We start from the raw sequence: 21,065 nt of genomic DNA, 5'->3' as shown, positions 1-21,065 counted from the left end.
TGTTCAGAAATTTCAAGTATTTGAAATGGTAGAAGTCTAGCGTAGAAGAACTATGCAGAAGTTAATGCTTGTTTTAATCATATAACGCCTTAATTTTTAGCCTGTGAATATTCTGTTTGCGGGTGTTAAATGATAGTCGTAAACATTTGTTGTCTTACATTTTGTAGTTTTATTTTAAATTCATTCTAATATGCAGACAGCTGTATATTTAACAAAGGATATTGGTCTTGTTGATCTTAATTTATAGAAGGGCTTACTTGTGTTGGATTGCAAAATCCCAGGACTTTTATATGCAGTGAAATTTAAGGGTTTTTTTTTTTTTTAATATAATGAATTCTTGTAATGCCATCACCAAGAGTTCATTACCGGTTTAGTATTACTAGAATGCAATTGCATAGATTTGCCTACATTTTATAAACTGTTTGAGTTTAACATGTAAACAAAGGGGGTGGTGTTTTTTTTTTGTTTTTTTTTTTAATCTTCCAAAATGCAAGTTAGCTGTGTTTTTTAATTTGTTATGACAATTTTAAAAGTAGATTCTTTGGCTGGCTCCAATTTCTCCCTATGGGGTATTCTTGATTTAACCTATATAGATTTTATTTTGAGGTTTTCAAGCAATTAAATCTTATCACCTGCTGTTAAGGTGCAATACTTGTTTTTCAATTTTTGAACAGTGTATATGATTAAGATATTTTCTTTGTCTCTGCAAGTGAGCACCTACTTTTTTTAGTGACTCGACTTGACCAACAATAGTTCAACTTGTTTTCACACTAGTGTTACCTAATCATCGCCACTTTTTAAATTTATCAGCAGATCACTGTATTGGTTTCACATTTATAATTGACATTTAGCTTTCTTTAGCCCGATGTGCATTTCATGCGGATGTGTTCCAAAAATGTGACAAAGCTCAGTCCTCTGGAAATGTACAGTGCAGGTAGTTGCAAGGGTATCTCTAAAACCTGACTATTGCTATCAGAATAGCGTTAAAATATATCCTTCCCATTTCCTTAAATGTTCTGATATTTATTTACTGCAGTGTTAATGCATTTCCTAAGTTCCAGTATTGAGTTTCCTCCTTGTAAGACAAGGTTTAAAGGCTGCTTGGTCAGTTGTGTGTCTACCCCCCCCCAGTCCGTGCTGAAGAAATTGCAAGCAGAAGATGGTAATCTAAAATATTGAGCCCTGTCTTGTCTAGAGCTACTACTGCTGCATGAGTTCCATTTGCTAATGCCTTAGCCATTTCTTTTTAATGTCAGTTTTGGCCATTTAGTAAATTACTGTATACATTGTTGATCTTGTTGGTACCAAATGACTGTAAGCCTATACAAAGTAATCCAGTTGTGGATTTTTTTTATTTTTTTTTAAGGGTTTACTTTGCAATGTTGTAAAATGTATTGCTGATTACCTTTTATGTATGGTGTCATTTTCGATTCCACTCTTAAAGCTATTCGTGGAGCTGATTTAAGCAGCTTCTTGAAGCTCAGACTTGTGGCAGTGTTACTAACTTCTGCTTGTTTTTTCTTTTCATGCATTGCTTTAGGGAAGAATGTGCTGAAAAACATTTTAGTTAAAAGCTATACTACACCTGTCTGTACTGCATGTTTTATTTTTTAAGAGACATTGTTCTTGGTAATCTGTTATGCTTCGTCAAAATTAATATACTTTGTCAGCTCCTGTCTAAATGCTTATTTCTCCTCTTTTCATTAGTTAATGCTATTTTAGAAGGATTTAGTGTTATGTAGTTCTTCACCAGTTTCCATTCAAGATTCACAGTCACTTAGATGTTTTCCAATGCATATACAGAACTATATGCTCCTGCAAGTTTTATAGCTTTTCTAAATTTTTCAGGCTAAATGTTTTAATTCAGGAGTCCCCTTGGGCTGACTTGGCTGCATCAGGCCCTTTTGACAAAGGTGCCTTCTAGCAAAGACAGATGTCCGTGGTTTTTCACACTAACGTTTTAATAAAATCATTCTGAGTACAATTTGGAAAAATGCTCATTGGCTATAGAGTTGGCAATATAGCCGTTTTCTATAAGGGAAGAGATTACAACATGGTCTATGGATAACAAGCTATTTTTTATCTGATGTGAAAATTGTCAGAATAGCTTGTTTGATATGGGTCCAGCCATGTAACAAAGGAAAACTTTCCTGGGAACATTAAAACACTGATATTACAAATGTAAATAAAATGCCTTATTTGCAATCCTTCTCTGTAGTCCTTTATATTAGTGTATCATATGGTAAAAGATTGTATGTTCTAATGGCCTGTTCTTAGACTTGGTATTAATATGCAGTCCTACTTGAATGATTAATTTTACGTTCCGTGATTTTTAAAGTAGCCAAGTAGCTGGCTGTTAAGGCAACCGTTGGGTAACGTTTTAGTAAAATTGATGGTTTTATATGTTACCCTATTGGCTTCCTGATAGCTTATTAGTAGATTGTCTAAGCATTTACTTAGGCTGGTAACTTTTTTTTTTTTTTTTTTTTTTTTTTTTTGCAAGTTTTAGCGTTGGAAGTTACTTGGTCATCATAGGCAGTAATAGCTCCACACAGTAGCCAATCTAGAACTTGTGCATCTACCAAGGTTTTGCTTTTATTTGGCAAATCCATTTACAATATAGGTGGAGAATATTACCCTCACAATTTATAGATGTTAGGTTGGCCGAGGTTTTTAATCCAGCCTCATTTCCTAGATGTCCTCGGTGTCATCTGAATAGATGTACATGTTTGCCGTTTGGTTGCCTGCCTTTGCAGAAAGGTGTGTAAATTAAAGTAGTTCTTGGTAGACTGCATTGATTTAAAATTGCCAAGACTACCTAATTTGTTTTTCTATTAATCCTTTAAATGTTTATATAACAGGTACTTTAAGGTTATCCTGTGTATGTATTTGTGTAGCAGTGTTCATTTTGGTTTCTTTGGTATTTTATTTGAGCAGCAATTTGGTTTACACGTTTTCAAACTGATTATGGCTGTAAGGACCAAGGTTGTTTGTTTTTCTTTATTGGGATTTTGACTCTTCCTGTGTAATTTTACTGCTGATTCACAACAAAGCCCAGAAATCGCCTCCACCCAGAATACCCAAGAATTTGGATTAGAATTGAACTCCTACTTCAGACTCCTCAATATTCCCAGTAATAGTAAATACTTGGCTTACTTTCTCAACTTTAGTTTTAGAAACCAGGCTCATTGACTCTGTTTACCAGTTTTCATGTACAGTTCAAGGAAATGTATGAGGAAGGTTTCATATATACAGTCCCTGACAAAAGTCCTGTCGCTTCTCTATTTTGTAGAAGTTCCTGCTATTAACCTGACTTTTAATTAATCAACTGGTGTTAGAAATAGCTCATATGAAAAGCTAACGCCCTCCCAAATGATGTTTAATGCACTGAAATTAGTTTCACTGAAAAAGATTTATTTAATCAAGACAGAAAGGTCAAATTTGGGCAAGGCAAAAGTTTTGTCACCTATACAGCAAATGAACAACTTTACTGCAAATCCAAAAATGTCAGCAAATTAAGTAGTGGTGCTGTGAGATCCAAATTTAATATCTTGTATGACTTCCATGAGTTGAAGGACAGCATCCATGCGGTTTGGCAAGGATTTATACAATTTATTGATGAAGTCATCAGGAATAGCAAAGAAAAACAGTCTTGCATGCCTCCCAGAGTTCATCAATATTCTTTGGTTTCATCTTCCATGCTTCCTCTTTCATCCTACCCCACGTATGCTTAATGATCATGTCTGGTGACCGGGCCGGCCAATCCTGGAGCATCTTGATCCTCACTTTAAGGAACTTTGATGTGGAGATGGAAGTATGCGATGGAGCACCATCCTGCTGCAGAATTTGGCCTTTTTTTATGGTTGGGAATATAAGAGGTAGCTAAGATTTCTTGGTATTTTAGACTCTTGATGTTGCCTTCCACCCTGCAGATCCCTCGCATACCCCCATACTGGATGTAACCCCAGACCATGATTTTGCCTCCACCAAACTTCACTGTTTTCTGGGTAAATCTCGGCTCCATGCAGGTTCCAGTAGGTCTCCTGCAATATTTGCGGTGAATGTGGTGTAATTCAACAGAAGATTCATCTGAAAAATCCACCTGCCACTTTTCCAGCGTCCATCCTTTTAGCAGGCTGTGGGCCTTGGCAAATGCCACACGGTTTTTCAATTGTCTTTTGTTTAGTGCTGGCTTATGGGCACTAATGCGACCATGGAGGCCATTTCGAGACCGAATCCGACAAACTGTTCTGGTGGACACAGGGACTTCAGGTGACCAGGTCTCGTGGAGCTCTGCTGCAGTGGAAAATGGGCTGGCCTTGGATTTTCGAGCCAACAAACGGTCCTCGCGAGCAGTTGTCTTGCGGGGTCTTCCTGACCTGGGCTTGTCAAAAACGTATCCAGTCTCTTAATAATTTTTTTTTTTTTTCCTCTGAACTTGACGCTGAGATACATTGAAGGTGTTTTACACATCAGCAGTGGATTTGGTCCTCAGCCTCTTGATAATCAACACTTTAGTCTCAGGGTAAATCTTAGGCATGTTTGCAGAGGTCTAGTTGCAGTTGATGTGAAGGTCTAGTGTACTGGGGTTCTTTTTATACACACCTGAGACCTAATTGATCCATTATTAGTCACATGTGAAGCTCGTACGACAAGGCGACAACACTTGCGTCTTGCCAAACATTGACTCGATGGGCTTTACGAAACTGTGAATATGAGAATACTTTTTGTCAGTTTCGTTTTGCACTAAAACATTATTACAAAAGCTGATGGGATTGAAACGACCCATTTCTTGTAACAAAATCTTGATTAGAAATTTTTAGCGGCACTTCAGGTCAATTTGTACACAAGCGACCCGACTTTTGTCAGGGACTGTAGGGTTTGCTATGAAAGTTTTTGAAATCTTTAAATACTTCTTTAGTCTTCACCCTCAATTATTTACTGTTTCAAATTTAGAGATTTTTTCATTCCTAATAGCTACCTTTGACTGTAAAACAAATTGTTATTCAAACACAAGGTATGTCAGTCAGCTGTGATCTGTCTTATCCACGGCTGTGCGCGTGGGCATACTTCAATGTGGATTTTAGCTCTCCTTTGGAGATACTTTTAAAGTTACATTCAAGAAATATGAACGACTGGCCTTAGACTTTACCCACCCCTCCCAGATCTCCTTGAGTTGGGATCTGCTCTCTATGAAAGCTATTTCAGCCCCCACAGGCACGGATTTTAACTGCACAATATTGTAAAGTGCTAATATACATGTACCTAATTAATGCATGTCATTGCATTCTGTAATCAGTTTTTTTGAATATGGCTCATTGTTATAAAAATAATAGAAACGATTCTTTAAGTAAACAAATTAAAATTCTCCAACTTTCCAAACGCTTAACTAAGACCCAAAAGCGCCTGAATGTTTACATTTTCTAACTTATTTATTTATTGTTGCTGACCTGTGAGATGTTGACAGTTTTTTTAGTCATGCTGTGATGTTTAGTCAGCTTTAAAAAAAGTGGATAGAAATTCTGGTTTCAAGGATTAATAGTTGTATATTAAAAGGCTTTTTTTTTTTATTTAAATTATTTAGATAAACGCAACCATTATTTTGGAATGAGGAGTTACTCCAGAGAGCTCCATCACTGCATGCCAAGCTAAGAATTACTAAAAAGGTTACTCTCCTGCACTTGCAGTGTAAAACCACCAAGAAGCTGATAAGCTGTGGACAGCTAAGATACAACCAAGAATGTTATTTTTGGTACCAACAACTGCTCCATTGAGATTAAGCAGCATGTTCTCTGGGGGGCCAATGCATAGGTTGAGGTACTTTTGAATGAATGGTTTAAGATCTGCATTTACCATTTTTAACCATTAACTTGGACAGTTTTGTTCAATGTTTTAGATGTTAATGGGTTCTTGAACTTGGAACAATGGCAACACAAAGTACAGATGTAACACGTGAGAAAGCCCAGCTTTTTGTTGTGAGCTATTTATTAAATTATGTAGATGAACGGCTGAGCTAAAGGAATTTAATTCTGAAATGTGTTGAAGAGCTGGATATTAGAGAACTGTCCTTACTACAGCAATAGGTTAAAAAAATTTATAGTGCTGAGTGAAAGGAGCCTTATGCCGTAGGCTAAATCTCTACACCTGTTATTTTCTTTAATGTGGTTTTATACTAGATGACCAAAATGTTTGTTCCTTTTACAATTTTTTTTCAAACCAAGCTGCTTAAAGCTTTTCACACAGATTGACTTGGATAACCCACTGCATTTAATTTTGTTTTTCTTTTTGGTTAGGTTTAAGGTATGTTTGTATTGTGTGGGTGTTGATGTTTGTAGCATTAAAATCAGCAGAAAGAGGATGTGTGATTAAAATAGTCTAGAAGAAGTGAATGTTGGAGACCAAACAAGTTTGACCTGGATTTTTTTCATGCTTTTGACTTTCACTATTGAAATAGAAAGATGAGTGTGCTTTACTTTTTTGTGGCTTTTTCACCAATTAGTAATATTCACACACATGTGAATGAAAAATTGATTAGCAGCTACTGATAAAAGCAAGTTTATCATCTGCTTATTTTACATTGACATTTAGCAACCTTATGGGTGATATCTGCCGATTCTGGTTTGATTATATAGAACAGTAAGGATGGAGCCATTGTGGGAGTACTACGCTGTGTTTTCGTGCCATCTGACTTTTTGGAACTCTTGTGATGTTTCACCTTCCCACATCAACACAATCATGCAAATTTGTTTTTTGTAGAAATGCATGGTCACTGTTTTATAACTTGGGTCTGTTTTAACTTTTTTTTTTTTTATGTATTGCCAAGCTCAAATTAACTCAATCACAAAAATAGTTTGTGGTTGACCAGTGTTTTCTTTATACATTTGAATTAAGCTGAAAGGTCAGTGTTGTCACAACTGTGAGAATCCAGGTAGCTTTATTTTCTCAGTATTGTTCGACTTGTAACTTTGAGCTCATAGGGCTTTCACATGGAAACTGTACATGTGTGTGCAATCTTCATATTATGGTAAAATGATGTAATGCTCACATCCTCTGACTAGGTACTGGAGTGCATGACTTAAACTATCCCCATGGGTCCCTTGTGGGTATTTGAGTGAAGTACCTTGTTTCATCCCTTGGCATTGATGCAGTGATGAGAAGGCCTCTTCTGCTTTATCAAGTAAATTTACAATATAGCCTATGCTTAGTTTGATTTTTTTTTTTTCAAATGTGTTTTAACCACTCCCATTCATTCCATTTACACCCTCTTTTTCTGCCTTAATTTAAATATTCATCAAGTAAACAAATAGCTATAAACGGGAGTTATTAAAACACACAAGTAAACCATCACTGTCTTTATGATGACTGATTATGATGACAATGTCCACTACCAGTGCCACCCTGTGTAAGTTGGGAACCGGTCCCTGAATCCACCACAGCAGTATTGCTTAAAGCAGATTGGAACAAAAACTGTATAAATGAACAACGAAGAACACACCATAAACTTTATGATTTGAAAAATGAAGGGATAATTAGCAATAATAATGATAATGGTCCCATATATCAATGTGTTGTTACTGTTTCTTACTTGAAATAGCCAACAATCTCATTTGTGACAAAAAAAAACACTATTACTGCTACTAAAAAAATACTACTACCACTACTCCTAATAATAAATACTAGTACTACTGCTAATAATTATTATTTTAATAATAAAATAAAGACTACTACTGTACATGCTTGATAAACTTAATGCAGTACATACAGAATTGAGACGGAGTGGAATATTTAGATATTTCAAAATGGGCAGGTAAATATATCGCCTACACTTACCTAAACTTCATGTGTGTTCAGTGACAGCAGATAGCAATATGGCATTAACTAAATTAGTCATGTTAGCTACCAATAAATCTAACCCAATTTTAAATTAATCTGAACTAAAAGTTAATTACTTGGTGCTTTTCTACAGTTCAGTCAGTGCTTAACTAGTAAGAAGGAGAACTATCCATCCATCCATTTTCTAACCCGCTGAATCCGAACACAGGGGTCTGCTGGATCCAACACGGGGCACAAGACACCAATCCTGGGCAGGGTGCCAACCCACCACAGGACACACACAAACACACCAAGCACACAGTAGGGCCAATCCACCTAACCGGCATGTCTTTGGATTGTGGGAGGAAACCCATGCAGACTCCACACAGGGAGGAACTGGGAAGCAAACCCGGGTCTCCTAACTGCGAGGCAGCAGCGCTACCACTGCGCCACCGTGCTGCCCATAGGAGAACTAGTGTGTTTAAATAATATTTAAAGCACTTCATTCATTGACTGACGGTAGTAGCCTTTAACAAGTATAGGGCTGGAGGATCTGTGTGGCAGTAATAAATAATCTTCATCTACGTGTCAGCAAGGTGCAGAATCCTTCGATATAAAAGCGGTCAGGATTGTTCTTAAGTCCCGTGAGTGCTACGCAGGTGCGGAGTTTCACACACGCCCCTCCATTTTGCAATGCACGATGGGATTTGTAGTTTCGTTTTTCCAGGTAAAAGGTGATTTTCTACTCCAGACTGTGCGATATCTTCTTCTTCTTTCCTACTATATAAAAGCGGTCGGGATTGTTCTTCCATCCCGTGAGTGGAAAGCGTAGCGGTATTCCGCTTATCACAGACTTACTACTTGCAGCTTGCGGTACAAAGCAACATGATGTGAGCAGAGTTCTGGTGCTCCCATTGTTCCCTTGCTTTTGTGTGCGATGCGCTGGAAAAATAGACAAAATTATGTCTCTGGAAATAATTAATGTTGATGGAGTACAAATGCCTCACCGCGTAGTAAATATCTGGGGGGTTCAAAAGGGCGACCTCAATATAGAAAAAAAGTTTAAATTTCATCACAAAAATAACAGAAACTACGAGTATTAAAGTAATACCGCTCAAATGCAATATAACCAAATTAATGAGTTTGTATAAAATATCAAATTGATCTACATATTGAATTGCCTTCAGAAGTGGTCAACTTAAAAGTCGGATGCCTTAAAAGGCGGGTCAGCCTAGTAACAAATAATATCTGTTAAACACACAGTACCACAATTATTTCATATAACGCTACTCCATTGTTACCCCAGTAAACCACTAGCTGATGTAATGTTAGCTAGCTTACTAGATGTTTGGCAAATTTAGATTTTTAAACACACCTGCCAGGGTAGCACAAGCTGCTTCTTTGTGTTTTCAGGTGTTTTTTCTTTTGTGCTCCTGGCTGATGTAGACATGAAGCCATCTCTCTGCATGACAGTGACTGTCAGCAACAATAATTTGAAGATTCATGAAACTGCAATAACACCTTTGGTGGGCTGAATGGTCCTTCGACTGTGGGCCCAATGCATGATGCATGATGTGAGTGTGTGCATAGGAAGGAGCAGCTCTGATCACTACCCTAATTTATAGATGAAACCCCAAAAATATTTCATCTTTTCTGTATGGACAGAGATATTTACCCTCCAACTGTTGAGAGCATGCTGCCCTTTTAGTTGAGTAACTTTATTTTTAGGGGAGTATTATGACTGTTTTTCTTCCCATACACAACATGTTTACTTGTGGACAGCTCCAAATCATCCAATATGTGAAAGTCAAATGAGTCAAACAAGGAGTAATTATCTGGTACTTAAGGAAACAACTGGCTAATTGGTTACATACACTCCAATCTTGGGTGGCATCTTTATATCCATTCTCTCCACCTCCACTGACTATCCCAGCAGGAACAAGGGATCAGCTGCATCACAATTTTATTCTCCTAAAGGATTGAAGGAGTGGAGTTGCTGGTTGTTCCATTAATTTGTGATTCAGACAACACCAGTCAGTTATTTTCTAACCTGCTTAGTCTTGAACAGGGTCATGTCGTTCTGCTGAAGCCTATCCCAGCTAGCATAGTGCACAAGGTAGAAACAAAACCTGGACATGGATGTGGCGCCAGGCCATCGCAGGGCAAACACACACATGCTAGCCACACATACTGGAACCAATTTAGGATCGCCAATTCGCCTAACCTGCATGTCTTTGGACTGTGGGTGGAAACCCACACTGACATGGAGAGATCATGCAAACTCCATGCAAGGAGGACATGGGATGCAAACCCTGGTCTCCTTGCTCTGAGGCAGCAGCACTATTACTGTACCGCCATGGTTCCCTGACGACACCAAAAAATATCAAATTATAAAATGAACTCAGACATTTTTTCAGTGTGATCAGATCAGGAGTGTTCCATGTGGAGGTAAGGAGAAGTAGCTACTGCTCCCAAGCTTACAAACAAAGAGAAATCAAGGCTTGAAAGGTCTTAAGAGTTTAAAAATATGTGAGAACAGAATAACAACATTTATTTATATAGCACATTTTCATACAAAAAATAGCTCAAAGTGCTTTACATAATGAAGAATAGAAAAATAAGACAGTAAAAAAATAAAATAAGTCGACACTAATTAACATAGAATAAGAGTAAGGTCCAATGGCCAGGGTGGACAGAAAAAAAAAAAACTCCAGACGGCTGGAGAAAAAAATTAAATCTGTAGGGATTCCAGACCATTAGACCGCCCAGTCCCCTCTGGGCATTCTACCTAACATAAATGAAACAGTCCTCTTTGGATTTAGGGTTCTTACGGAAGGACTTGATGAAGATGATGGTCACGTAGACTTCTGGCTTTTAATACATCCATCATTGTTGGAGCATCATGATGATTTGAGTAGGTGGTGGTGGCGCAGGCCACACCGGAAAAAGAAACAGAAGAGAGAGTAGGGGTCAGTACGGATTCTAGAGCCACCATGAATAGTTATTATGATGAATTGAACATACAGTTAAAGTGAAGTGAAGTTATGAAATGGCCATGTTAAAGTAATGTGTTTTCAGCAGTGTTTTAAAGTGCTCTACTGTATCAGCCTGGCGAATTCCTATTGGCAGGCTATTCCAGATTTTAGGTGCATAGCAGCAGATGGCCGCCTCACCACTTCTTTTAAGTTTTGTTCTTGGAATTCTAAGGAGACACTCATTTGAGGATCTGAGGTTACGATTTGGAATATAAGGTGTCAGACGTTCCGATATATAAAATGGGGCGAGATTATTTAAGGCTTTATAAACCATAAGCAGTATTTTAAAGTCAATCCTGAATGACATCGGTAACCAGTGTAGTGACATCAAAACTGGAGAGATGTGCTCGGATTTTCTTTTCCTAGTTAGGATTTTAGCAGCTGCATTCTGCACTTGTTGCAAACAATTTATGTCTTTTTTGGGTAGTCCTGAGAGTAGTGCATTACAGTAATCTAGTTGACTGAAAACAAACGCGTGAACTAATTTCTCAGCATCTTTCAGTGACATAACTAACTTTAGCTATGTTTCTTAAGTCAAAAAATGTTGTCCTAGTGATCTGATTAACCAGTTTATTTCTAATAGCCTCATTGTGTCCATTATTGCCAATCACTAGGATTTCAGTTTTCTCTTTATATAACTTGAGAAAGTTACTATTCATCCATTCTGAGATACAAGTCAGATATTGTGCTAGTGAATCAAGAGAATCGGGGTCATCAGGTGCTATTGATAAATAGAGCTGTGTGTCATCAGCATAGCTGTGGTAGCTCACGTTGTGCCCTGAGATAATCTGACCTAATGGAAGCATGTAGATTGAGAAGAGCAGCGGACCCAGGATAGAGCCTTGTGGAACACCATATTGGATATCATGTGTCTTCGAGTTGTAATTGCCACAACTAACAAAGAATTTTCTCCCTGTCAGGCAGGATTCAAACCAATTTAAGACACTGCCAGAGAGGCCCACCCATTGACTAAGGCGATTTCTAAGAATATTATGATCAATGGTGTCAAATGCAGTACTCAGATCTAAGAGGAGGAGAACAGATAAATGGCCTCTGTCTGCATTCACCCGCAAATCATTTACTACTTTAACGAGTGCAGTTTCTGTGCTGTGATTTGTTCTAAAACCCGACTGAAATTTATCAAGAATAGCATGTTTATTGAGGTGATCATTTAATTGCATAATGACTGCCTTCTCCAGAACTTTACTTAAGAAAGGCAGGTTAGAGATGGGTCTAAAATTTTCAAGAGCCGAGGGGTCAAGATTATGTTTCTTAAGTAGGGGTTTAACTACAGCAGTCTTAAGACAGTCTGGGAAGACCCCCGTATCTAATGACAAATTTACTATGTCAAGAACATTATCAATTAGCACGCCTGATACTTCTTTGAAATAATTTGTTGGTATTGGGTCAAGGACACAGGTAGAGGGTTTTAATTGAGATGTTATTTTTTATAAATCAGGTAAATCTATCCTAGTGAAAGACTTTAATTTGTTTATAACAGAATGCTGGGGTTTAGGAGGATCCTTAGTGTTGGGGAGATATACTATGCTATTTATAGTATCATTAATTTTTTGGTTGAAAAATACAGCTAAAGCCTCACAGATTTTACTGGAAGTACTTAGGAGGCATTCCTTTGAGTTACCTGGGTTTAGCAGACAATCAATCGTCAAGAATAAGACTCTGGGATTACTAGCATTGTTATTTATAATCTTGGAGAAATAGCAGCGCCTCTCAAGACGGACAGTGTTATTGTATTCTGTTATTTTAACTTTTAATATTTCATAGTGGATAGTTAGTTTAGTTTTCAATACAATAATAATAATTACAGAATAAGCAATAGTATTGACGACAGAGAGCGGGAGATTGAAGATTGGAAAGCTAGAATATGAGGGCAAAGCAAACACGTGTAAATGTTCCAATAACATCATTGTGGCAAAAGAAGTATGGGGATATGTGCAGGGGCCTATATAATGTACCCTATCCATTAGGCTTGAACGTTAAGAGAGAGGTAAAGAATTTAAGGGTTATTGTTGATTTTAAATCACATATTAATCAGATTACTAGGACAGCATTTTTTTACTTGGGAAATATCACAAAAATTACACCCCTTATATCTTTGCAAGATGCTGAAAAATTAGTTCACGCTTTTGTTTTTAGTCGACTAGATTACTGTAATGCTCTCCTCTCAGGACTTTCCAAAAGAGACATCAATCAATTGCAACAAGTGCAGAATGCAGCTGCTAGAATCTTAACTAGGAAAAGAAAATCCAAGCACATCCCTCCAGTTCTGATGTCACTACATTGGTTACCTGTGCCATTTAGAATTGGCTTTAAAATACTGCTTATGGTTTACAAAGCCTTAAATATGAATTTCACCTTACACTACAAATCGTAACTTTAGATCTTCAGATAAGTGTCTGATTATAATTCCAAGAGCTAAACCTAAAAGAAGTGGTGAGGCAGCCTTCTGCTGTTATGCACCTAAAATCTGGAATCGTTTACCGATAGAAATTTGCCAGGCTAATACGGTGGAGCACTTAAAAAAAAAAAAAAATAACTGCCAAAGTCCTTATTTTAACATGGCTTTCTCATATCTTCATTTTAGTATACCTATGATATTCTGTATATGCATTTAATTAACCATTTTTTCATGGCTCCGAAATCTGTACTAACACCTACTTTCTCTGCTTTCTGTTTCCGGTTTTCTATGGTGGTGATCTGCGCCACCACCACCTGATCAAAGCACCGTGCTGTCCTTACATTGAAGGCCAGAGGTCCACATGACCATCATCATCAAGTTCTTCCATGTGAAGCCTGAAGACTGATTGAGATCATTTATATTAGGTAGAATGTCTAGTCGGGGCTGTGTGGTCTTATGGCCTCAGAATCCTTGCAGATTTTGTTTTTTTTTTTCTCTCCAGCCCTTTAGAGTTTTTTTGTTTTGTTTTTTTCTGTCCTCCCTGGCCATCAGACCTTTTGTTAATTAGTATTCCTTAATTTTAATATTTTTTTCTTTTGTCCTCTTTCTTCATCCTGTAAAGCACTTTGAGCTACATCATTTGTATGAAAATGTGTTATGCTGTACAAATAAATGTTGTTGCTGTGAGAGGTAAGATATAACCTATGCACAAATTTATTGAACTGATGTGTGGTGTTTCTTCAAGAAACTCTAAGATTTTTTAAAATGGTGTCACAGCAAAGAGAAGAGGATGATGTATTTTGAGACTCCTGAAGGATGACGGGTAGGGGTTTGTAGGAGGGCTTCCATAACAATGTGTAAAGAACAGAGGCTTTCAAAGAAAAGAGGATGGGAGGATAAAGGAAGCATCCTTAGCACTGTGCAGGGAAAGGTGTAAGAAGAAATACAAAACATCTTTTATAAAATCCATTATATAACTTAAAAATAATAAGTTTTTTAACCATTTGACATAATCTAATTCAGAAAAAAAAATGTTACGGCATAGCCCGTTGCTGCCTTTGTTTGATGTCTGTACACCACGGAATGCCTTCATACATGACAGCTCTGTATGTGCCTTCTAATCTCATTCATGTGTGTGGTGGAATGGTCACCAATCCTTCATGGGCCCACAGTTTACTCATGATTCTGCTTCTTCAGGTTCAAAATGCTTTACATGAAGCTACAGTTAATATTGTTCATGCTCTTTCTTGAGGAGGTTTTCTTTCAATCCTGTTGCTGTAATTACCTTGCAAAGATGGAAAAAGAAGACAGTGCAAGTTCTCTTCTTTGTGAGTCCACTTTCAGGAGCCAGCAGCTTGTTATAGTGAATGGGTTTTGTTTTAACTTTCTATTTGAGCCAACTGATGCACAGCTATAAGAAGCTCTATCACAGTAGAAGGGTTGCTCCCCTTTGTTTAGTAGGACTTTGCATTTCATGTTTCGCTTTAATTATTTCATCAAAATGTTGATCTACAGTTGATATATTTTTTTATATTTTTGTGTGGGTGAAGTGGACGTGTAGTGTTCAGTGGTGCTGCCTCAAGGCTTCTGTGTTGAGGGTTTGAATCCAGCACCCAGCTGTTGTCTGCATGTATTTTGCATGTTTTTCCCATGGGTTTACCTCTCATATAATTAAAAATGTATTGGTAGGTTTGGTTAAAGTCCAGTTTCAAACTGATTCCTAAAATTGTCGTTTTAACTATATCTACTCTTATACTGAGTCAATCGAACATCCACTAATTGTGCTTTTCATATTTCTAGATTACCATCTATCTATCGAATCATTTCAACCCACCTATCCAGGGCAGAGTTGCGGGAGACTGAAGCCTATCCCAGGATTCAACCTGTGCAAAGTGGGAACAACACCTGGCCAGGGTGCCAACCCATCACAGGGTTCTAGTGTCTCATCTAGTCCTAATTCTTCATGGCTCATTAATCCAACATAAAAAAGGTTATCTGGGTAGATATTATTTTTGTCACTCTCCTTGGGTAAAGTTATCAATATTTTTTTTAATAACTCACTCCCCGCAAGTTTCTCCTCTACAACATCATAGGGATCCACCGTTAACTCAACTTTTTTTTAACACTCTTCAAATACAAACAATGGACTTTGTCTCCAGGCTGCATCATCACATTCATAATGCAGTAGTCCGCTTAGTTTACGTTCTGAGGTCAAGCTACAGTTTCATTTCCTTCGCTGGTTTCCCTTTGTAGTCAATATCAGATTCAAAATCATGGTTTTCAGCATACAGTGCTGCTCTTTGGGTTGTGCTTTTGTAGCTCAACATGACCACAATCACACCAAATCGGTAATATCTCTGTGGTTGACTGGTCATCTAACCATTCATTTGCTATACACTTATAAATCTGCTGTTTGCCTTGGCTTACGGTGACAGAATAATGTCCCCATCACCACTGCTCATTTTGCTAGCGTCCAGTTCTCAAAAAAGACACCATTTGAAAATCTATTTAGTTTCTAAAACCTGACAGCCTTTTATATTGCGTGCAGTCAGTCTCTGTGTTTCATTGACTATCGATCTGTCTCATATATGAGCTCATTCCTTATGTTCTTAGAATTGGATGTTTTAGCAAATTCATAATTAGCCTTATTGATTAACAACCTTTGAAACAATGACATGGAGTTTATGATTTAGTGATTAAATTTAAGTGGTTAGTATTCCATCTATCAACCTCATTAGGTTCATGAACAACTAATTTGTCCCAATCAAATGTGATTTAAAAGTTTTTATGGTAATAATTGTATACCTGCAAAAATATGTAATTACAATAATAATATTAATAACCTTGCTAGTTAAGTTGTTCCATTTTGGAGTTAGTTTCTTAAATACAGTCATATGAAAAAGTTTGGAAACCCCTCTTAATACTTTGGATTTTTGTTTATCATTAGCTGAGCTTTTAAAGTAGCAACTTCCTTTTAATATATGACATGCCTTATGGAAACAGTAGCATTTCAGCAGTGACGTTAAGTTTATTGGATTAACAGAAAATATGCAATATGCATCATAACAAAATTAGACAGGTGCATAAATTTGGGCACCCCAACAGAGATATTACATCAATACTTAGTTGAGCCTCGTTTTGCAAATATAACAGCTTCTAGACACCTCCTATAGCTTTTTATGAGTGTCTGGATTCTGGATGGAGGTCTTTTTGACCATTCTTCCATATAAAATGTCTCCAATTCAGTTAAATTTGATGGCTGCCAAGCATGGACAGCCTGCTTCAAATCATCCCATAGATTTTCAATGATATTCAAGTCAGGGGACTGTGATGGCCATTCCAGAATATTGTACTTCTCCCTCTGCATGAATGCCTTTGTAGATTTTGAACTGTGTTTTGGGTCATTGTCTTGTTGGAATATCCAACCCCTGCATAACTTCAACTTTGTGACTGATGCTTGAACATTATCCTCAAGAATTTGTTGATATTGGGTTGAATTCACTCGACTTTAACAAGGGCCCCAGTCCCTGAACTAACCACACAGCCCCACAGCATGATGGAACCTCCACCAAATTTGACAGTAGGTAGCAGGTGTTCTTCTTGGAATGCGGTGTTCTTCTTCTGCCATGTAAAGCGCTTTTTGTTATGACCAGATAACTCAATTTTTGTCTCATCAGTCCAAAGCACTTTGTTCCAGAATTAATCTGGCTTGTCTAAATGAGCATTTGCATACAACAAGTGACTCTGTTTGTGGTGTGAGTGCAGAAAGGGCTTCTCATCATCCTGCCATACAGATGTTCTTTGTGCAAATTGCGCTGAATTGTAGAACGATGTACAGACACACCATCTGCTGCAAGATGTTCTTGCAGGTCTTTGGAGGTGATCTGTGGGTTGTCTGTAACCATTCTCACAATCCTGCGAATATGCTGCTCCTGTATTTTTCTTGACCTGTCAGACCTGGGTTTAACAGCAACTGTGCCTGTGGCCTTCCATTTCCTGATTACATTCCTTACAGTTGAAACTGACAGTTTAAACCTCTAAGATAGCTTTTTGTAGCCTTCCGCTAAACCATGATACTGAACAATCTTTGTTTCCAGATCTTTTGAGAGTTGCTTTGAGTATCCCATGCTGTCACTCTTCAAAGTAGAGTCAAAGGGAAGCACAACTTGCAATTGACCACCTTAAATACCTTTTCTCATGATTGGAAACACCTTTCTATGAAGTTCAAGGCTTAACGAGCTAATCCAACCAATTTGGTGTTGCAAGTAATCAGTATTGAGCAGTTACATGCATTCAAATCAGCAAAATTACAAGGGTATCCACATTTTTGCACAGCCAGTTTTTCACATTTAATTTAATTTCATACTAAATACTGCTTCAATAAAAATCTTTGTTCAGAAAACACCCAAGTCTTCAGATGTTCCTAGGAAATGAAAGACATACCACTGTTATGTTTTGTTGAAAGTAAAGTAAATCATTATGCAGGCTGAGAGGGGTTCCCAAACTTTTTCATATGACTGTATAAAAAGTAAACTTACCTGGAACTTCATCTGGGGATATGTTATGTTTATTTCTGCCAATATACCTTCAGATTCCATGCAACTCTGTATTTGGGGAAAAAACGCATTAAAAGTGTGAATTAATAAATTAATGAAAATAATAACTTTGCCAGATCCCAGATCTACAGTTGCTTTCTAAGGTGACAAGATATACAGTAGCAAATGCAGTCGTTAAGTCTGACTTTCCCCTCCAACTAGAAGTCATGTAATGTTCCACTGACTTAAGGCAAAAGGCGTATGCTGCATTATTTTTAATTGACTTGCTTATTAAGATTCAGAACACTTAACAACTTCCTTTTACCATCATTAGACAGCCAAACAATAGTGGCATTTAAATTGAGCTTTTAACTTGGGAGTCCTACCTCAGTTCCTGGAGGACCACCATATATACTCCAGCCAGTTCCTTAATTAGAAGCCAGTTCTGGCTGTTAATGAATTCAATAGCCTGCCACAACAAATGTTTTCAAAACTGTTAGAACACTTTACACCTCTCTGTTGATTAAGGACTGGTGGAGAATAAAAGAAAATATTAAGAATTGTGAATCTTCCAAAGTAAGTTCAAATTAAGGCAAAATCAGTATTTTCCTAAAAAAGAAAGTGGCAGGAATTAAAACCTGCAGCCACTGCAGTGCCCCCAGGATCTGAGATTGACACATGGTTTAACTGAAGGATAGTTAGGGAGAAAATCAACTTAGTCTTTGCCACTTTTTGAATATTCATGATAGTGATATTAATCAAGTAATATTAAAGAAATGTTCATATTATTAGAGTCTGAAGGGCACCCAAAGCTCAACTAAGCTGAAGATATTTTCAGTCTACCATATTTGAATCATCATACAGTACTTTGTGACAGTTGGACATTGAGCAGTGCTCAAAATATAACATACTAATTACCAGAGAGTTGTGCCCTCATCTTGGCAGAGAGCAGCGGGTGACATTTGTACAGCTCCAAATAGAAACGAGGGAGACAGCATATTTGTGCAGGTGGGGCTACATTCAGAATCTGCCCACAGTTTCAACAAAAAACCACGCTAAATGCACCTTGTTACTTTAAAGTTGTTATTATGTCAAAGCAATTACAGTCCCATTTCATTTAACCAATTGTACGAGTAATGTGCCAGCACTGGCCTTTATTGAGCCCTGCAATCGTTTACTTGTGTACATTCAGGAATCATATCTCTGTGCTTATAATTTAACACTCAAAGCTGTGCTGCCCTCTTCTTAGACAAATGCTCCTTCGGATATCTATTAAAATAACAATAATTTAAACCTTCTTCTATCTGTGAATAGTATTCAAAATGAAATACCCATAAACAAAGTGTTGAGTAACTCCAAACTGTAGCATTGCAAAAGTGTCTGTGGGCGTTCAAGTTTGTTTCAATAGGAAACGCCCTAAACGCTGCTAATTATTTAACTGGTAACTTCACAGGTTAGCATGAAAGGTCAAAAGAAGCGATTAAAACAGACACATTACTGTCCAGTTCCTGTCATGCAGTTGGTCAATCATTAAGGAAAAAAGCAGATTTGTAACCCTGTTGTTGCGACAAACCAAAAAAGGAGTGAAAATCGAGATCAAGTGTGCGCGAGCGTGCAGAGTGCTATTCCTGGGCCAACACTGATGTGTCATTCTGTTCATTAGAATGAGCCAGACATGCTGGCAGGATGCCCAGAATGTGGAAGAAAAGGTTTGGTTTATGAGCACCAAAATGTTAGGCGGAGGCAACTAGAAGTTTATTCCATTTTTCGAGCTGCTGTGAATTTCCTGTGGCCAGATTATTAGAGCACCATTTTGTACATTGGGTTTTTAACAGTTTTCCTTCTATTACCTAATACCATTTAATCCAATTATTGGATCATAAGTTTTCAAGCTCTCATTTTTTTTTTGTTTTTAGGATTGCACAGCCTTGCTTTCTTAACAGCTGCACACTTTTTTTCCATAAATGCTCATTCATTTTGGAGAATGAACAAAAAAACCTTCCGTCTAAAGATTCCATCTACAACTACAACTTAAGCCAGTCTGCCAGTAATAAAACTATACTGTGAAAAAGATCACGATAATAAATATTTTGCAAATGCTAACTATGTTATAATTTGAATATAAAGGTTATAATTGTATGCCTGCGATTTGGATAAAAAGCTTCTGCAAAAATATGCAATAAGAATAATAATATTAATAACCTTTCTAGTTGTTAATTTTTGAATAATAAACTTACCAGAAACATCATCTGCCAATATACCTTCAGATTACACACAACTCTGAAACTGTGGGAAAAACGCATTAAAAATGTGAATGAATAAATGAATGAAAATAAAAACTTTGCCAGATCCCAGATCTACAGTTGGTTTCTGCCTTCCATTTAGTAGGCTACACTTTCTCACAAACACTTAATAGAACACAAAGGATGCAAGAATCATAATCTCATTTCTGAAGGGAGCAATGAAATATTTTGTGATTTTAATTCTGGACTGTTAACTCAGATCCTGGTGGGCTGCAGTGGCTACAAGCTTTCTAAGCAGGCAATCTGGTATAGTGGTCAAGGCTTTGGACTTCAAACCTTGAGGTAATGAGTTCAAATCTGCCTACTGACACTGTGTGACCCTGAACAAGTCACTTGACCTGCCTGTGCTCCAATTAGAGAAATCCAAAAGAAATGTAACCAATTGTATCATAAATGTTGTAAGTCACCTCATCAGCCAATTAAGTAAATGTAAATTTCTTTCCAGCCCTTACTTAATTCTTGAATTTCCTGTGGTCAGGGGCATCATGCATAACACCGTGCGTAGAATTCACACTCTAATATGGTGTACGGACAAAAGTGGAAATGTGCTTATTCACAAAAAAATCCATATGCATAAATCTGTGTGAATGCCAACTTCCACGTTCTTCTGCTACATAAATCCTGGTCAGAGTGAAAAGTAACGCACATGCACGCACCTGATGTTCCACCCCCGTCTCCTCTCTTTGAAAATGCAAATCAATATAAATAGCCCTTAAGCTCAGCGTTCTGTGAAAAGGCAATGGCAAAAGCACGGGAAGAATTTCAGCGAATACCAAGTGGAGGCGGGGAAAAACGTACTATATGTTGGTTTAAACAGTGGTATAAACAACAAAAGGAAGTTGATCGAGTGACATAAAGTGTCGGAGAAACTCGAAAGCTCAAGTTCACAAAGTCGCCCAGTGCCCGAAATAAAAATGAAGTTGTCAGATATCAAAGTCGCCATGAAAAGGCGAGTCGTAGC

Source organism: Polypterus senegalus, chromosome 1 (assembly GCF_016835505.1).
Source record: "Polypterus senegalus isolate Bchr_013 chromosome 1, ASM1683550v1, whole genome shotgun sequence".
Taxonomy (NCBI): domain Eukaryota; kingdom Metazoa; phylum Chordata; class Cladistia; order Polypteriformes; family Polypteridae; genus Polypterus; species Polypterus senegalus.
This window is presented reverse-complemented; position numbering follows the sequence as displayed.